The following is a 19,583-nucleotide window of genomic DNA, read 5'->3' as shown; positions in this document are numbered from 1 at the left end:
TATAGAGAGAAAGCAACTCCTGTTTGAGAGTTTCAGTTGTTACAACTGAATCCATTACTAACTGATATAAAGGACTAAACAGAAATTTGGATATTATAATTTTATTAAATTGTCAATAACATCCCACTGTGTTTTCTATAGACCACCAGCCATTTGCTTGCTCCTCTACCCCTCATTCTCAGATTTCCTCATTGCCCGCCTCCCCCTCATCCCCAGTTCCCTCAGTCATCAATATTCAGTCCCACCCAGGATATAGCCCTTCACCTAATCCCAGCTGAGACTTGCTCTCCTTCCTTTGACTTCTCCCAGCTCCAGGAAACAACTTCTGAACCTGCCCTCTGTTCCTTGCCTCGCACCTCAACCTCATGTAAGAAGCACCTGCCCCTGCCTTCCTCTGACACTTGGGTTCTTGGGTCACTTCATCTCACTTAATTTTCTTCTGGCCAGAGAAAGGGAGCAGACAGATTTAGGGGTAAAAAAGCAATTTCCAATCATGCCTGAAACTAGCTGTCAAACCAAAGGACACTTAATGACCAAAATAACTTGTATTTAGAATAGACCAGTTTATCTTCCTTTTCAAAATTGTGGAATCCTACATTGGAGGTCCGTTGTCCTCTAGCTTATGGAAGAATAATGATTCTTTACACCTTGCTGGATGATTCTATCTTCCTTTTAAGATGAGGGGCTACTTCTGGAACTGGTTCAGTGACAAAAGTGATCTTCTGCCAATTTCAAAGATAAACAGCCTCAAGCAGTCAAAATGATTTCATGAGTTTTCATCAAAAGCTATAACTCTGACTTGAAATTTTCAATAGTAATGGCTCCAGTGATTGAATTAATGCTTCTAGAACAAAATACAAAGGGACAGGACTTCAGAAAAATATTTTTGGGGGACTAGCAGCCATGCAAAACTACAGAATAGTGGCTTATAAATTTCTATATTTTGTAGACTGCTTTAGAAGTCTAGCCACTGATGTGCCTACCCACTGGGTTGCTTGTGCATGCACACGCTATTCTGAAGGAGCTACTCATTCTTAAAAGATGCAAATGATTATAGACATTCCCGAGTGCAGCAGGGCAACTTGGTACAAACTATAGTCATCTGCATTTTGGGAAAAGGGCAGTTCCTCCAGAAACATCTGATAATGTGGCTCTGCTCTCTAATCAAAAATGACAGGATTAAAGATGGGCACTTGATCCATGCCAGGTATATTAACGTCCTTCCCTAGGAATGTGGAATTATAACTAAGAGATTTGAGTTGCAGTATGGATATTCTTTAATAGAAGAAGTGAAAATTTGAAAGTTGTTGCAGCCAAGATCTGAACTATGGGCTGAGAAGAAAAAAAAAAGTCAGTTTTCAGAGAGAGATCAAATAATATCAGACACTCAGAAAGAATCGTAAATGAGAGATGGAGAGAAATGATTTCCCAGCCTCCCCAAGTGTACCAGCCTTTGGTTACAGTTTATCCCTGAGTCCTGCTACTCACAGCCCATACAGTACTTGAAATGTCCTATACCTTCGTAATAAATTCACTCTTTTTGCCAAATTTAGCTCCACTGTGATTCTTTTATAGATGTAATAAATTTCTGTTTCCTGCAGCAAATAACCTTTCAGCAAAGTTTATGAGAAAATGTTTTGTTTTAATAAGACAGACCTATTTTCTTTCATTCATTTTTTGAAGAAATTGTTTTCTATAAACCATTGTGCTATGTTTTTAGGCAGTCACAGCTGAATCATATATGGGTTCTGCAATCAAGGAATACATAGGGAGATAATACATCTATCTCAATAGATAGGTGCATGTGGAAAGTTGTAAGGGCCATGAAAGGGGCAGAACCAACATGCTGTGGAAAGAGATTATTTCCAGCAGTGATCCAAGAAAACTTCAGGAAGGGGTGGAATTTAAGCTTATATGTGACAAATGGGTATCATTTGGTCATGTGGAGTTAGCAGAAAAAGGATTCTTGGTAGAGAGGATGTGAACATGACTACAAAGATAGAAAGAAGGAAGGCATATAAGCAACAGTTCAGCTTGACTAAAATAAAAGATTTGCAAGTAGATATAGAGATTAAGATTAGAAAGGTAGATTTGGACCAGATTAATGGAGGCCTTTAAACTCATATAATAAATTTAGAGTTTCTCATGTTAGCCATAAGAAGTCAATAAAGGTCTTGAGCCAGGGAATGACATCAGGAGTGACTCAGGAATGAATCAAGGGCAATACAAATGATGGACTATAGGAAAATGGAGGATGCCAGTGAGAAAGCTAGTTCAGTGGTCCAGTTAAGTAGTAATAAGGACTGAGAAGGAAGAATTTTCTTCAGCAGTATTTTGAGGGTTTCAATGCCATCAAGGAACGGTGATATTCTGAGGGTACCAGTCAAGGTAGGCAGCAAAAATTCTTCAAGAAGAGTCTGAAGAAGTAGGATGGTTTGCCTGCAATAGTGGGGGCCACTGTTTTGGAGCTGGGAGCCTGTTGATGTAGTCGGGATGTATATGAGTAGCCTGGATAGGGCATTAATGAGAACTCTTCCTTTATAGCGAGGCAATAAAGGAAGAGTTTTTCATCTAATAGAGCAATTATAAAGTGAAGGGATTAAGAAAACAGAAGGTAGGCGTTAGACTGAAGACAAGATGCAAATCCATATCCAAGTAATATTTATTGATTGCCTATAGAGTTCCAAGTATATTCACAAATGGAACTACATTTGAATGTTATCCACATATTACAGATATAAGGAGGTTGGGAAACTTGCCTAAAATAAGCCTATTTTAAGTGGTAGCAGTGAGATTTCAACTCCAGTTTTTTGGTGGCTTGATTTTTTAATTTTAATCCTTTGCATCATATCACATTATCTCTTATCAAAATTAGGAGAGGTGAGCATGTATTTTCCTGAATAAAATTTTGTCCATAGGAGTTATAGGAGTGGGATTGCTGGATCATATGGTAATTCTATTTTTATTTTTCTGAGGAACCTCCATACTGTGTTCTATAGTGGCTGTACCAGTTTACATTCCCCAATAGCCAAAACATGGAAACAACCTAAATGTCCATCGACAGATGAATGGATAAAGAAGATGTGGTACATATCTACAATGGAATATTACTCAACCATAAAAAAGAATGAAATAATGCCATTTGCAGCAATATGGATGCAACTAGAGATTATCATACTAAGTGAAGTAAATCAGAAAGAGAAAGGCAAATACCATATGATATCACTTATATGTGGAACCTAAAATATGGCACAAATGAACCTATCTACAGAACAGAAACAGACACATAGAGATAGAGAACAGACTTGCAGTTGTCAAGGGGGAAGGGGGAGGGAGAGGGATGGACTGGGAGTTTGGAGTTAGCAGACGCAAACTATTACATTTAGAATGGATAAACAACAAGGTCCTAATGTATAGCACAGAGAACTATATTCAATAACCTGTGATAAACCATAATGGAAAAGAATATGAAAAATAATGTACATATGTATATAACTGAGTCACTTTGCTGTACAGCAGAGATAGGCACAACATGGTAAGTCAACTCTACTTCAATAAAAAAACAATTGAAGAGAAAGAAAAAAAATTTAGCAGAGGTGAGGGGCATAAACATGGAGCTAGATTATATGTTAATAGGAACGCTGATTTCACTGAGTACCCAGCCCTCTTAAAACAGCTTCTTCAAGTGTGGAACGTAGATCAAAATAATTTCCAGTTAGGCCATTGGCTGTTAATAAATAATTCATTACATGAAATTACTAAATAAATGCCAGAGGTAAGAAATTATATATTTTGATATTGTGACAAAATCAATAAAACGCAACTACCAGATTGTTTTTCCTGGTTTCATAGTTTGTTAATTTTGTGATTATTCATTTGAGTAACTTCATTTGAAATGTGAGAGTAAAAGGCTAGTGGCCATTAATTCATGTATTATAAATGCTAAATTCCAGAAGTGTGTGACATCTACATGAATATAAACCAAATTTATTGTAATTAAAGTTATTACCATGGATAAGAAATAAATTCATAGCATCCAATATGTAAATACTAAGCAAAGCATGTAATTTGTCTCTTTTTGAAATTAATCTCACATTCACATTAATATGATTTATGTTATTGTAATATACACTATGCCTCTGGAATCAGATTGGGAATGATTAGTTCTTTATGTGACCTTAATAACAAATAATGTGCTAACAGGAGAATAAATATCAACTAAAATTAATTTATTTTTCTAATATTCTTAAAATAGCTTCCTGAATTTGAACTTTGAATAGTAACATAATGAATGAAAACAAGCGTAAGTGCCATGACATATTAAAATGTCAAAGCAGAGGACACCTATGGTCACAGTTCCAGGGATGGATCATAGATCACAGAATGTTAGAAGGAGAAAGGGCCTTGGAGGTCATTCAGTTCAATCACTTCATTTTGTAAATGAGGAACGGGAAGGCCAGAGACGCTGGGGACTTCTCCAGGGTTCAATGCACAGTTACAAAGTGCCAGTGCCAAGAACACAGTTCAGACCTCCTGACTTCAGTCTATTGTTCTTTTTGCTACATCATGCTGCCTGAAAGAATCATTTTTCATCATCTTAAAATGCTACCTTATTATTACATAAGCGGGTGAAAAATTAATGGGTATATATTTTTTACTTATTCAATGAAAAGAAAGCCCTTTCATTAACCACAGCAGAACAGTAGTATTTACCATAACCTAAGCTTGATGATAGTTTTGTTCCCTACACATAGGCTTTCTAGATTTAAGCACCTATTGTTACATTGATGACCTTTTAAAATGAGCTGCCTTTTTATTAAAATAAATTATTTGACTTATGATTATTAATTTTCATGATGCAAAAGAGGAAATCATTACAGAATGTTATTGTAGCAAATTTTTAAAAAGTAACACTTTTTTTTCTATTCATGTACAATTTACAAAAAGCGAGGCATAGATCTTAAGAGTATCATTTGTTGAGTTCTCACAATGGTATACATGAATATAATCCACACAGATCAAGATGTAGACCATTTTAACACCCCATAAAAAACTAGTTAATAATAAATTCACCATCCTCCAATGAAGACAACCACAAATATTTTATTCATGTTTTGATTGGACTAGTTGTCTTTATTTTTATTGAATTGTAGGAGTTTTGGGTATATTTTGGATATAAATTCTCTGTCAGATTTATGCACTGCAAATATTTTCTGCCAGACTGTGGCTTATGTATACACTTACTGAACAGTGTCTCTTGATAAGCAGAAGTGTTTAATTTTGATGATGTGTACTTTAACAATTTTTCTTTTATGATTATTGCTTTTTATGTCCTGAGGAAGAAATATTTTGTATCTCAGATTATTGAAAATATTATTCAATTTTTTCCCAGAAGCTTCATAGTTTTAGCTTTTCTATTTAGTTCTGAGATCGATCTCAAGTTAGATTTTAAATATGAAGCGACGTATGAAGCAAAGCTTCTCCCCCATATCACAATCCTTTTATTTCAACGCCGTTTGTTGAAAAGACACTTCTATCCCCATTGGATTGATTTGGAGTCAGTGAAACTTCACAATGAAAGTATGACTTTGTTTCTGGGCTCTCCAATCTATTCCAGTGATCTGTCTATTCTTATATCAACAGCATACTCAACATATATACACTACCAAATGTAAAATAGTTAGCTAGTGGGAAGCAGCTGCATAGCACAGGGAGATCAGCTTGGAGCTTTGAGACGACATAGAGGGGTCGGATAGGGAGGGTGGGAGGGAGGTCCAAGAGGGAGGGGATATGGGGATATATGTATACATATGGCTGATTCACTTTGTTGTACAACAGAAACTAACACTGTATTGTGAAGCAATTATACTCCAGTAAAGATCTATTAAAAAAAAAAAGCATGCTCTCTTTTTAGTTTTTTAATGTCTCAAATCATTTGTAAGTACTCAAACTTTATTGTTGGTTTCTTTTTCAAGATTTAAAAGAATTCTAAGTCTTGCATTGCCATGTAAATTTTAAAAACAATTTGTTGATTTCCGTTTTAAAAAATGGATCGGATTTTGATTAAGATTGTGCTGAAACTATAGTTCAGTTTGGGGAGAAGTGACATCTTAACAGTTCTAAATTTTTCAAAACATATAAGCATAATATATATCTCTAAGTCTTCTTTAGTTTCTCTCAGTAGTGTTTTGCAGTTTTCAGAATAAAGCTATGAACTTACTTTAATGTTAAGTTTATCTTAAGTAGTTTATATTTTCTAATGCTAGTGTAAATAGTATATATTGTTAACCAATTTCCATTGGGTGCTACCATATAGAAATAAACTGACCTTGTATCCCATAATTTTGCTAAATTCACTTATTAGTTCAAGTAGCTGCTTTGTGCATCACTTAGAATTTCTACATATACTATCATATTGTCTAGAAATAGAAACAGTTTTACTTCTTCCTTCCAATCTACATGACTCTTTTTCTTCTAGGCTTATTTCACTGGCTACAACTTAAATTACAATGTAGAACACAAGTGGTGAAAGCAGTTAGCCTGGCCTTATTCTTGATCTTAAGGGAAAAGTGTTCATCATTAGGTATGATGCAAGCTGTATTTTCTTCTTTTCATCAAAATGAAGGCATTTTTTTTTTCATCCTAGTTTAGCGAGAGTTTTGATTCAAATGAGTTTTGGATTTTGTCAAATGTTTTCTATGCTTTTATTGTGTTGCTTATATATTTTCTAGATTGCTCTGAGTTGTTCTGTTTAAGTTGTGAATTACACTGACTTTTGAGTGTTGAACTGCATAAATAGGATAAATCCCACTGGTATGTGTGTGCATGCATATATTGCTATTGTTTTGTTAAAGAAGTTTTCTTATGAGGGATTTCAGTCCGTAGATTTATTTCATTGTAATGTCTTTATCTGTGTTAGGTATTGGGGTAATGCTGACTTTATGAAATAAATTGTTAAGTGTTCCCTTCTATTTTGTGATTGAATTTATATAGGATATGTATTATTCCTTGCTTAAATATTTGTGGAAATTTAAGTGACACAAGGTGGGCCTGGAATTTTCTTTTTGGGAATGTTTTTAATTACCAATTATATTTCACTAATAGATACTTAGCTATTCAAATTTTATGTTTTTTTCTTTAATCTTTAATCTTATTTTTCCCCGCAATTTGTCTACTTCATCCAAATTGCTGAGCTTATTGGTTGAAATTGTTCTTAATATTTCTTTTAATCCTTTTAATACTTATAAGATTTACACTAGCATCCTTATTTTCATTCCAGACTTTGATAATTTGTGTATTCTCTTTTTTCTTGGTGAATATGGATAGGGAGTTTATCAATTTTAATAATGTTTTCAAAGAGCCCCATTTGATTTCATTGATTTTCTCTATTGTTTGTTATCTATTTAATTAATTTCTGCTCCTCTCTTTATTATTTTCATTATTCTACTTACTTTGATTTGAATTTGCTTGTCTTTTTTTAAGCTTCTTATGTTGAAGTTTAAGTCAACTTAGAATATTTTGTATTTTCTTTCTGATTTCTTCTTTAACCCATATGTTTCTTGGACCTGAGTTGCTTAATTTCCAAATATTTGAGGCTTTTCTAGATGCCATTTTTTATTGATTACTACTTTAATTCCAGAGCGGTAAAAAAACATATTTGGTATAATTTCAGTGTTTGGAATTGAGACTTTTAAAATGGCCTAGGATATGTTCTATTTTGATGAGTGTCCTGTGTGTACTTGAAAGAAATTTGTATTCTGCAGGTTGTTAGATGCAGCATTCCATAAATGTCAATTTGATCCAGTTGGTTGATAAAGCTTTTCAACTTTTTTATGTTCTTACTGATTACTTCTCAATTAGTTCTATCATTTACTGAGAGGGGAGTTTTGAAATCTTCTACTATAACTGCAGATTAACCTGTTTTTCCATTACCTTCTGTCAATATTTGCTTCAATTATTCTGAAACTGCTATTAGGTACATACATATTTATTATTTTTAGGATTCTTGATGAATTGTTATTTTTATCATTATGAAATATTCCTCTTTATCTCAAGTAATCCTCTTTTCCCTGGAATCTATTTTCTCTGATATATTAATATTGTTACTCTACCTTTCTTATAATTAGTATTTGCAAGGTAGTTTAAAAAATATATCGGTCTTTATACTTAATGTGTGACTCTTATAAGTGGAAAAATTTTTGTGTATACCTTCTTTATTGCATCTGATAATCTCTGTCCTCTAATTAGAGTATTTAACTTACTCACATTTTTGGAAAGTAATTTCGATTTATCTTTTGACTTTTTAATTATACCTCTTTGCATTCATTTTAGTGGGTGTTCTAGGAATAGCAACATATATTTTTGACTTTGCACAGTCTACTCAGAGTGAATATTGTAATAGTTCTTGAAACTTTGCAGTGTATTTTATTGTAGATCTGTTTTCTTCTCCCTAGTCCCTCATACTATAGTTGTCATATGCATTACATCTAAATCCATTAAATACCCCACAATGTTATATTTTTAATGAGTCCTAACTATTTTAAGAAATTAAGCTAAAAAAGAATAGGCTTTTTAATTTACCAAGATATTTATCATTTGTGACAATCTCAATTCCTTCCTGAAGATCTGAGTTTTCATTTTTTTTTTTTTAAAGTTATACTCCATTTATAGTTATTATAAAATATTGGCTATAATCCCTGTGTTGTGCAATATGTCCTTGTAACTTATTTTATACATGATAGTTTGTATCTCTCATTACCATACCCCTATGTTGCCCCTTTCATCTTCCCTCTCCCCACTGGTAACCACTAATGTGTTCTCTACATCTGTGAGTCTGTTTCTTTTTTGTTACATTTGGTATTATTTTATTTCATAATGAAGAACTTTCTTCACCATTTTTTTTGTAGTGCAGGTCTACTGAGGTTAAATTCTGTGAGTTTTTATTTTCCTGTGAAGATGTCTTTTTCTGTTTCTTTCTTGATAGGCATTTTGTTGGATACAGAATTTTGAGTGGACAGTTTCTGTTTGGGGTTTTTTTTTTTCATATTTTAGCACTCTAAAGATGCTTCTCTACTGCATTTGGGTCTTCATTCGTCCAATTATTGTTCACTCTACAAAGTGTCATTTTTCTTTGGCTACTTCAAGATTGTCTCTTTATTTTGGGTTTTTAGATGTTTGTGAAGCTTCTAGGTATGATTTTCTTTGTATTTGTCCTGCTTGGGATTGATGGTTTTCTTGAATTTATAAATTATCCTTTTTACAAAATTTAGGATTTTTAGCCATTATTTCATTAAATATTTTCTCTGTCCTCTTCTCACTCTCCCCTGCTTCTGGGATTCTACTTCCATATGTTAGTCCTTTGATATTGTTCTAAAGGTCTGTGAAGGCCTGTTCTTTACATGTTATTTTTTTTCCTCTAGACTTCAAAATATATCATATCTATTTCTCTATTTTCAAGTTTAGTGTCTGTTTACTCTGTCATCTTCTTTTTACTGATCATCCCATCAGTGACCTTTTTTTTATTTTAACATATTGTATTTTTCAGTTCCACAACTTCCATTTACTATTTTACTTCTTTTTTTTTTCTGCTGAGAAGTCCTCTCTTCATTCACTTGAACATCCTTTGCTTTACATCCTTGAGGTTAATTATAATAGTCCTTTGACATCCATGTATGTTAATTCCACGAGCTGAGTCATTTCAAGGTTGGTCTTCATTGATTGCTGTTTTATCTTGCTCATGGGTACGTTTTCCTGCATTCTTTTTTTTTTTTTCCTGCATTCTTTTAAGTCTTAGATATCTTGAATGTCATATTGTGGAAAATCTGGATCCTGGAATTTCCAAGTTTGTCTTAAATTACGAACTCTCTTTCTCGGTAGCACCTCAAATCTTAGTTCAGTTTTTTGTCCTTAACTGGTCTGTTTCACATACATGTTTCAGAGGTAAGTGAGAGATCTGGGTAGAGTTCACACCAGCAAGTCAGGGCTTCTATATATCTCTCTTGATCAGAATTCACACTTTTTTCTAGGTAGCTGGGATTTCCCCAAACTCTATCTTCAGGTTGTTCAGGTTAGAAAGGCTATGTATTTTTTAATTAAAGATTTAGTCACCCCATGCAGTGCCAAATTTCACCTACCCTCAAGATAAAAGATGTAAAACCCTGTAACTCACCCTGTACTATTGCCTTTTTCAAGTGTCTACTTGCCTGCAGAATCTGGCTACTTTTGTTGTTAGCTCTTCATTGCCTTCAGGCACTATTTTTTGTTTGTTTGTTTTGTATTTTGTCTAGAGCTTATAGAGGTTACCTATGAGGCAGCACCATCCTTTAGGAACTGCTCAGTCATACCAGAAGAGCCCCTAGTCTGTTTACTTTTAATACAATTGTTACTATGATTGGTTTAAGCCTGACAATTTATTTGTTTTCTATTCGTGCATGTGTTCCTTGCTATTTCTCTTCCTTTACAACATTATTTTGCATTGAGTGTTTTTCAATACTCCATTTCACTCCTCAGTTGCTATTTAGTTATACCTCTTTATCTTGCTTTGCCTTTTGTGTGTGTTTGAGTTTTCTCTAGTATTTACAACATGTATCTTTATCATATTTTATCTTCAAATATTATTGCATCACTTCAATTATAAAATACAAACCTTACAACAATATATGCTCTTTTCTTGCCTCACCTTTTTTGTGCATTTGTTGCACACATTCTATTTCTATATATATTTAAAGCCCCAATATAGTTTTGTCAGTTTTGTTTTAAAAAAGTTAATTATCTTTTAAAGTAAAAAAAAATTTTTTTAAACTATGCTTACTCATATATTTATCATTTCCAGAACTCCACGTTTCTTTTTGCAGATCCAAGTTTCCATCTACTATATCTTTTATTCTGCCTGAAAATTTTCCTTTAACATTTCTTTTAATGTTCACCTGCTATGAAGATTCTCCCAGCTTTTGTTTGTCTGAAAATGACTGTATTTTGCCTTCAGACTTGAGGAATATTTTCACTGGATATAGAATTCTAGGCTGGCAGTTCCTCTTTTCATTCAACATTTTAAGATGTCATTCCATTGTATCTTGGCCTCCATTGTTTCATATAAGAATTCAGACCTCATTTGAATCATTGTCCCCTTGTATGTAATATGTCTTTTTTTCTACAGGTATTTTAAAGATTTTGTTTTATATAGTTGTATTTCAGAAATTTGATAATGGATACCTTGGCTACTTTGTGTTATCTCAAATTGGGTTTTGTTTAGCCTCTTGGATTCATTTGTTAAAGTTTTTCAGCAGATTTGGAAAATTACATCTGCAATAGCTAAATCAGTCCTTGAATTCAAAATACAGATTCCTGAGGGGTGTGGCCAAGACGGCAGAGTAGGAGGACCCTGAGCTTACCTCCTCCTACAGGAGCACCAAAATTATAACTATTTACAGAGAAACTATTGATGAAAAAACCAGAAGACCAGCAGAAAAGATCTTCTACAACTAAAGATATAAAAAATGGAACCACAACAAGATGGGTAGGAGGGGCGGAGAGGCAGTATAATCAAGACCCATACCCACAGGTGGATGACTCACAAAAGGGAGGATAATTACAATTGCAGAGGTTCTCCCCAAGAAGCAAGTGGCCTGAGCCCCACATCAGGTGCTGGGACCCGTCCTCACCACCAGCCTGTCAGCCACCAGCACAGGGATGCCTCAGGCCAATCAACTAGCCAGGTAGAGACACAGCCCCACCTATCAGCAGGCTTGCTGCCCTAAGATCCCTTGAACCCACAGCTGTCCCAGACTGGGACCTGGCCCTGTCCACCTGAGGGCCCAGGAACTGGCCCCGCCCACCAGTGGGCTGGCATTAGCTCCAGGACCAGCCTCACCCACCAGTGGGTAGGCACCAGCCTCAGGACCCCCTGGGCCCTGGCCTGCCCACCAGCGGGCCAAAATACCAACTCCGGGATCCCTAAGGCCCTGCAGCCAGAGTCAGACAGAGAAAGACAAATACTGCATGATTTGAATCTAAAAAACAAAACAAACAAATGTAACACACAGAAACAGAGTTCTAGATACAAAGAACAATCAGGTATTTGCCAGAGGATAGGGAAGAAAAAGGTGAGGGAGATTAAGAGGTACAAACTTCTAGTTGCAAAAGAAATGAGTCATGGGTATGAAATGTACAGTATAGGGAATATAGTCAATAACTAAGTCTTATTTTTCTATGGTGACATATAGTAACTAGACTTATCATGGTGACCATTTTGAAATGTATAGAAAAAAATCACTATGTTGTGTAACAGGAACTAACATGGTATTGTAGGTCAATTATATTTCAAAAGCAAATAAACAAACAAACTCATAGAAAAAGAGATCAGATTTGTGGTTACCAGAGGTGGGGGTGGGGGGAAGGGGAATTGGATGAAGGTGGTCAAAATTTACTACAAACTTCCAGTTATAAGATAAATAAGTACTAGAGATGTGATGTGCAACATGATAATGTAATTAACATTGAAATGTGTTATATATGAAATTTGTTAAGAGAGTGAGTTCTTATCACACAATTTTTTTCCATTTCTGTGTATATCTATATGAAATGATAGATGTTCACTAAACTTACTGTGATAATCATCTCATGATGTATGTAAGTCAAATCATTATGTTGTATACCTTAAGCTTATACAGTGCCATATGTCAGTTGTATCTCAATAAAACTGGAAGGAAAAATAAATAAATAAATAATATTTTTAAAAAATCCAGAGTCCTTGTAAAAATGAGTTTTTACATATGGCTTAAAGCAGGACCACTGATTTCCTCCTCTTTCTAGTTGAGATGGTTGTGTCTGTAACACAGACCAAAGCTTAACTCACTATTCAGTTGTTAGCATGGAAGAGATAGCATAGAAAAAAGAGACACTTAGCCAAGCCTACCCCAAGACTTAATGCCCTAAGTATACTTGTCACATGAGACAAGTAAGTACAAAAGGGAATACCTCTCAAAATGTCAATCTTTAGGACATAATAGCCATGCTCATAATAACTGTGGCTGCAACAATGCCCTAAGCTCTGACCAATCACATCAGCGAATTTCCCCTCAAGTGATGGGCAAAATATCTAGAAGAGATAGAAATAGAGGTGGATGCTTGGTCAGAAAGGGCAGAAGACTCCATCCCAAAAAAACATCAGCAGAGGGACTTTGTACCCTGAGTCATAAAGGGAACACCACCAACAATCACAGGATCATATACAGATTAGAAAATGGTTTGAGAGCAATGTATATGGGAATGTCGGAGGGACTGAGGTTTATATCTAATCTTGGTGGGGAAAACTAATTCCAAAATTTTCTTAACAATCTGAGATAATAATGGTGCCACTTGCGTAAATGAGAAAATTATTATGAAAGGGAGTCTATACTGGAGGGATGGTAGAAAGGAAAGAGGTTGGCTTCATTGTTCAGGCATATATTCACTCACTTAGAAACTAGTTGGTGATGACCTGAACTGAGCTGAGGAGAGCCTCAAAAGAACAAACACAGGGAGAGAAATTGATACTGGAGAAAAGGAAATGCGATTAGCTCTGTATGATTGGAGAAATATCTAAAAAGCTGTTGGCTATTTGGGTGCAGAGTGGTTTGAGACAATGGTTTGAGATACAGAGTTGAGTTTCTGTGAGTAAATGAAGCTCCTGAATGAATGACCATTTGAGTAATGGGCCTAAGTTTTTAGGTAAACTGTAGCTGTTTGTGCATATTCACTAAATGTTTCTATAGGAGTCTTCTTGTGACTCAAAACTGTAATGCTGAAAAGAGAAATTATCCTTTAGAAAATAATAAGGTATCACTCCTTCTTGGCTCTATCCTTTGAAAATAGCATAACTAAGAGAGAATATTAGTACCAAAAAAGATCAGCTTGTCTATACAGCTTCATCTCCCTTGGGAGAATCGGGTAAGAAATTACAACAGCTGTTTCTCTGGTGATGAGCAGGATAGCACTTAGGTTTTCACTATTTTCTCATGAGTATTGACAGGTGTGTGATTACATATTCCATGCTCCTGTGTATATATTTTAGGAATATGCAGATTTTCAGAGAACAAGATTTTGCAAATGAATGCACACCTGGAAATACATCCATTCAACCTTGTGGAGTAGTGGAAAGAGATCTGGATGACACAAAAAACAAACTGTATTCCTTTTCTGGCTCTGCCCCTTCCCAGATTTGTGACTTAAGGCAAGTTACCCCTCTGTGTCTTCATTATCCTTATATGTAAGCTGAAGGGTTTAGATTTACAGAACATATAGTTCTTTTTCAGCTTTAGACTGTGCCTCACTTCCATGCAAAATCAAGTATCTCGGTGAACATTATACAGTAATGCACCCATGAGAGTCAATTCACCATATATTTGTTATCTACTATATTTAGATATTGGAAATATAAAAACAAACAAGAAAACAATCTCTTTTTAAGAAACTCACAATCTAATGAAGAAGACATTACAATAACTACTTACAAACTAATAGTATAATTGAAATAAATTAGGTCCATACCGGGCACAACAAAACCAGAAATAAGGGAGAAACTCAGTGTGTCTGGGGGATTTGGAGGTTTCCCAGAAGAGGGGGTACATGAGCTGAGTCCAAAAAAGGTGACGAGTTCTTTAGACAAATGCACCAGTAGAAGTTTGGGAGTAGAATTACAGGCAGAGTAAAACTGTAGTAAATAAAAAGCATTCAAGAATCATTTATATTTAGATAACCACAAGCACTTTTGAATGTAAGGGTTCAGCCTGAGTGTGGCGGCATGGTGGCCCATGAGACTAGGGAGTCAGGAAGGGTCAGCCCATAAAGGGCCTTCATACTAAGGAGTTTAGACTTCATCATATAGACCCATAAATAAAATTCTTAAGCATACCATTATACATTTTAAAAAACTAAAAATAAATTTTTTAAGAATTTAGTAAGGTGCTAGACACAAATGAATATATAGAAATCAGCAATCTTAAAAAACAGCAATGGATTAGAAGATATGATGGAAGAAAAACCCTATTTAAATATCAAAACAGCAACAAAAATACATAAGAATAGTTTGAACAAGAAATGTGAAAGATCTGTTTGAGGAAATAATTCTAAAATACTACTGGGGACTCAAAAGTTTTCGGCAAATAGAAGGGTGTACCTTTTTCTTGAATAAAAAAATTCAACATAGCCAATTCCCTTAAGTGAACCATTCCCTCAATGAAAATGCCAATAAGCCTTTTAAAAAATGTATTTTTTATTTTATTGTGGTAGGAACACTTAGCATGAGATCTACCCTCTTTAAAAACTTCTAAGTATATAATACAGTAGTGCTGACTATAGGTACAGTGCTGTATAGCTGATCTCTAGAACTTATTCATCTTGCTTACCTGAAACTTTATGACTGTTGATTAGTAATCTTCATTTTCCCCCCTCCCCAATCCTCTGGAAACCACCATTCCACTCTTCAATTCTATGAATATGACTATTTTAGATACGTCACATAAGTGACATCATGAAGCATTAGTCTTTCAGTGACTGGTTTTTTCACTTAGCATAGTGTCTGAAGTTCACACATATTGTTACATATTGAGAATTCCCTTCTTTTTTAAGGCTGAAAAAAAATTCTATTGTATGCATATGCCACATTTTATCTATTCATCTGCTGATGGACATTAGGCTGGTTCCACATTTTGGCTATTCACACAAAGTGCTAGTATCTCTTCCAGATCCTGATTTCAATTTTTTTGGCTAAATACCTAGAAGTGGGATTGTTGGATCATATGGTAGTTCTACTTTTAATTTTTTGAGAAACCTCCATGATGTTTTCCATAGTGGCTGCACCATTTTGTATTCCTACCAAAAATGTACGGATTCTAACTTTTCCACATCCTTGCCAACAGTTGTTATTTTATTTTATTTTTTTTTAGATAATAGCCATCCTGAAAGGTATGAGAACATATCTCATTGTGATTTTGATTTGCATTTCCATGATGATCAATGACATTAAGCATTTTTTCCTATACCTGTTAACTATATGTATTTGGAGAAATGTCTATTCAAGTTCTTAGCCCAGTTTTTTTCATTGGAGTCTAGTTGATTTACAATGTTGTGTTAGTTTCAGGTGTACAGCAAAGTGAATCAGTTATACATATACATATATCCACTCTTTTTTAGACTTTTTCCCATATAGCCCATTACAGAGTATTGAGTATAGTTCCCCGTGCTGTGCAGTAGGTCTTTATTAGTTATCTATTTTATATATAGTAGTATGTATCTGTCAATCCCATTATTAGTTATCTTGCTATTGAGTTGTAGGATTCCTTATATATTTTAGATATTAATTTCTTATCAGATATATGGTTTGCAAATATTTTCTCCTATTCCATAGGTTGCCTTTTACTCTGCTGATTGTTTTCTTTGCTATGCAGAAACTTTTTAAGTTGATACAGTACCACTTGTTTATTTTTGCTTTTGTTGCCTGTGTTTTTAGTGTCATATCCATGAAATCTTTGCTAAGCTCAATGTTATGTGATACACCATGTAACACTAACAGAATAAAGGATAAAAGTCATATGATAATCCTAGTAGATGCAGAAAAAGCATTTGACAAAATTTAGCACATCTCATGATAAAACCTCTCAAGAGTCCAGGAACAGAGAAGAAAAGTGCTTCAATATAACACAGGCCACATATGAAAAGTCCACAGCTAACATCATACCCAATGATGAAAAGTTGAAAAATTTTCTCTAAGACTAGGAACAAGGGACGAATGCTCACATCTATTCAACACAGCACTGGAAGGCCTAGACAGAGCAATTAGACAAGAAAAAGGAAAAAAAAAAATCCAAATTGGAAAGGAAGAAGTAAAATTTTTCCTATTTGTAGACAGTATAATCTTATATATAAAAGCCCTAAAGACTCTGTAAGAAAACTGTTTAAAACTAATAAACATATTCAATAAATTTGCAAAATACAGAATCAATATATGAAAATCAATTGCACTTCTATACACTAACAACAAAGTACCTGAAAAGGAAATTAGGAAGCAATTGCATTTACACAGCACCAAAAAGAACAAATCATTTAGGAATAAACAACTATGGAGGAAAAGCCTTCTATACCGAAAGGTACAAAACATTGATAAAAGAAATTAAAGAAGACACAAGCAAATGGAAAGACATCCTGTGTTCATGGTTTGGAAGACTTACTATTGTTAAAATGTTCATACTATCCAAAGCAATCTACAAATTCAGTGTGTTCCCCTTCAAAATTCCAATGGCATTTTTACAGAAATAGAAAATGAATTTCTAAATCTATATGAAACCAAAAGTACAGTGAAAACCTCAAACAAGCCTGAAAAATAAGAACAAAGCTGGAGGCATCACATTTCCTTATTTCAAAATATATTACAAAGCTACAGTAATCAACTTAGTATGACACTGACATAAAGATAGACATAAAAACCAACGGAACCACATAGAGAGTCAGAAATAAATGTGTGCCTGTATGGTTAACTGATCTTTGACAAGAGCATCAGTACTACAAAATGTGGAAAAGATAGTCTCTCCAACAAATGGTGTTGGAAACCTGTAAATTTACATGCAAAAGAGTGAAACTGGACCCTTTCTTATACCATAGAGGAAAACCAATTCAAAATGGATTAATGACTTACATGGAAGACCTGAAACTCTAAAATGCCTAGGGAAAAAAAATAACAAAACATAGGTAAAAAAGCTTCCTAACACTGATTTTGAAAAACTTTTGAGAACATTGTATATATTTTTAAACAATGTATAAAGTATTGTGGTAGTCAGGGTTCTCCAGAGAGACAGAGCCAAAAGGATAGGTATACATAAGAAAAAGAGAGAGATTTATTTTAAGGAATTGACTCATATGATTGTGGAGGCTGGCAAGTCCAAAATTTGCAGGGCAGACTGGCAGGCTAGATACTAGGGAAGATTTGATATTGTAGCAGTCTGCTGGCAGAATTTTCCCTCCTTCGGGAGAGGTCAATTTTTTTCTTAAAGCTTTCGATGGATTGGATGAGGATCACCCACATTATGGAGGGTAATCTGCTTGACTGTCAATCTACCAACTTAGATGTTAATTTTATCTAAAAAATTCCTTCACAGTAACATCCAGACATATTTGATTAAATATCTGTGTACTGTGGCCTAGCCAAGGAGACACATAAAATTAACCATTATTCATGTGTACTATATCACATACATTATAAAATATACACTTTATAAACGTCTACAAAATAATGTTAGACAGAACAAAATTAAAAAGCAAAAAGAAAAACAGTAGTTTCTTCTTAGCTCCCAGCAAATACTTTCATGTTCCATAAAATGTGTGCAACCCACAGGAGAATGGAGAGCCATTATAAGAAAGAGTAATAGAATTCGATATGTTGTAATTTTTATCTCTCTCATAGCAGAGTGGACAAAAGAGTGAAGCAAGGTGAGATTTGAGGCAGGAATTCCAGTCAAGAGGAAACAATGGGGCAGAATAGAGAAGCCTGGCATCTGACCTAAGGTTGTAGCAGTGGTGATAAAATAAATGAGTATTAGAAGTTAGAATCAAGCAGATGACTAATCATGGATGGGGGCTGAAGATTGTGAGGAGTTTAGACGACTGCCAGAACTTGGTCCCTTGGATGGATGGACTGTGGGTGTGACTGAATTTACTGGGTTCAGTTCTGGGCATGTTGAATTTGAGTACTTTAATCACCCATGTGGGGCTACCCTCTTGGCATTGAGAGATAATGGCTTTGAATGCAAGTTCCAGATTGGATATGGGAGACACATAGCAAATGCATTGACAATAGAAAAAGGGTGAGATTAGAGTCATAAAAAACACGAATGTTTAAAATTATATTGTTTTAAAAAACTGGCTACTATTTATTCAGGACTTATCACATGCAAGGCACTGTGCTAAATGCTTTGCATACATTATCTTACTGATCTTTAAAACAACCCTGTGAGACAAGAATTGTAATCCCCTTTTTTAAAGGCCAAGAAACTGAAGCTTAGAAAAATTAAGTAACTCATCCAAGGTCAGAACCAGTAAGAAGAAGAGCTGGAATTCAAACCTAGGTTCAACCAAACTCCAAGCACCATGTCTTTACTCACTATGTGCTATTGTCACCCATTTGAAAGAAAGCTAAAGTGCTATACCTGTCACCAGGCATGCAGAAAGCTTGGGGATGAAGAGATGGAAGGCTTCCATCATTTAGCAGGATATTTTTTTATATTCAAACATTGCGGAGTGGATTATTAGAAGTCCAAGCTTTGGAGCCAGACAGACTTCCATCAAATCTTTCTTTGAGACTCAGTTTCTCGATCTGTAAAACAGAGATAAAAAGTTGTGTCATATATGTGTTATTAGCATTAAATTAAGTAATGTATATACAGTGCCTGTTAAATAAATTGTAATAATTTTTATTATATTTCTTCATGTTGGTCTAACTGTGAAAAAGAAAGATAACATCCTTTAAGGTAGAGCAGAGAATTATCAAGACTAGAATGAACACTACATTACCTCAAAGAGACTATTCCAAGCAATTCTATTTATACATTGAAAAT

At 34.6% G+C, this 19,583-nt stretch overlaps 1 long non-coding RNA gene across 1 annotated transcript in view; it reads right to left on the bottom strand.

Moving 5' to 3' along the window:
* The window catches only part of LOC132365315 (uncharacterized), a 796,238-nt gene that overhangs the window by 19,755 nt on the left and 756,900 nt on the right, over window positions 1-19,583 (bottom strand). The window contains exon 6 of the long non-coding RNA XR_009503074.1: window positions 19,176-19,342. This is a non-coding gene — a long non-coding RNA (uncharacterized LOC132365315). The remainder of the gene's footprint in view (window positions 1-19,175; window positions 19,343-19,583) is intronic.

Source organism: Balaenoptera ricei, chromosome 4 (assembly GCF_028023285.1).
Source record: "Balaenoptera ricei isolate mBalRic1 chromosome 4, mBalRic1.hap2, whole genome shotgun sequence".
Lineage (NCBI taxonomy): Eukaryota > Metazoa > Chordata > Mammalia > Artiodactyla > Balaenopteridae > Balaenoptera > Balaenoptera ricei.
Note: the sequence above shows the minus strand (reverse complement) of the source record. Positions and strands in the feature narration are given on the sequence as shown.